The sequence below is a fragment of the Mastomys coucha genome, unplaced genomic scaffold (assembly GCF_008632895.1).
Source record: "Mastomys coucha isolate ucsf_1 unplaced genomic scaffold, UCSF_Mcou_1 pScaffold16, whole genome shotgun sequence".
NCBI classification, from domain to species: domain Eukaryota; kingdom Metazoa; phylum Chordata; class Mammalia; order Rodentia; family Muridae; genus Mastomys; species Mastomys coucha.
This window is the reverse complement of record NW_022196898.1, coordinates 93,476,241-93,477,228: the sequence shown is the minus strand read 5'-3', so window position 1 is coordinate 93,477,228 and position 988 is coordinate 93,476,241.

Sequence of the window (988 nt, the reverse complement as noted above, 5' to 3'; positions counted from 1 at the left end):
ATTAGGTCAGTTGAGATGGACAGACCCTTCCTGGCTGTAGCTGGCATCATTCTATGGACCTGGGTCCTGCATGAGTAAAAAGGGAGAAGTGAGCTGAGGAACAGCATCCTCTCTGCTTCCCTCCTGACCCAGGGAGTAACAGACCAGCTGCCTCAGTCCCTGCCCGGCTCTGGTGGACTCTCCAACTGCGGCCCAGACTAAACACTTTCACTCTCAAACTGCTTTTGTAAGTTGTTCTTTTCTTTTTTAATCACAGAAACAGGAAAATCAACTGATTCAGGGAGGAATGGTTTCTATCACTAATATATATGCTCTTGGTTACATTTCAAATACTTAAAAAGATAATTTTCCAAACTAGGTAACTTTGGGGACAGCGTGCCAAACTATACAAAAGTGGGAGAGCAACCCTGGCTAGCCTCAGGGATGGGAAATCATCTTTTGACTGAACCTTATGACTTGTTCCCTCACATGATAAAACTGTTTAACACAGATTTTATTTTAAATTCGAAGCTGTCTACTTGATGGAGAGGAGAATCAGTTCATTCTCCCTCTGACTCCCTCTCCCTCTTCTCCTCTTCCTTTCTCCAATAGAAAGTTCTTTGTGGGAACCAGGACTGGCTGAGGAGCCTGCCTGTGATCTACAAGGAAGGCTCACTCACCCCATCTTCTTCTGGTTCCCTCTGAGGGAAGCACTCTCATGTCACACCCACACTGAGATCTAGAAAGCTTAGCTTGTCAAGGCACTTGTTCAAATTTTGGCTTAAACATAATTTTTTTACTTTAAAGGCAGTATTATTACTTTAAAAACATTCAAAATGCCCTAAAGATTAAAAAAAAATTAGACTTATCTGGTGGTGGCTCACCACTGCTCAATGCCTGCAAACACCATAGGTCTTCCCACACATCAGCAATGCAGTGGATTCCCACACACCAGCATGCAGTGGCTTCCCACACATCAGCAATGCAGTGGCTTCCCACACATCAGCAT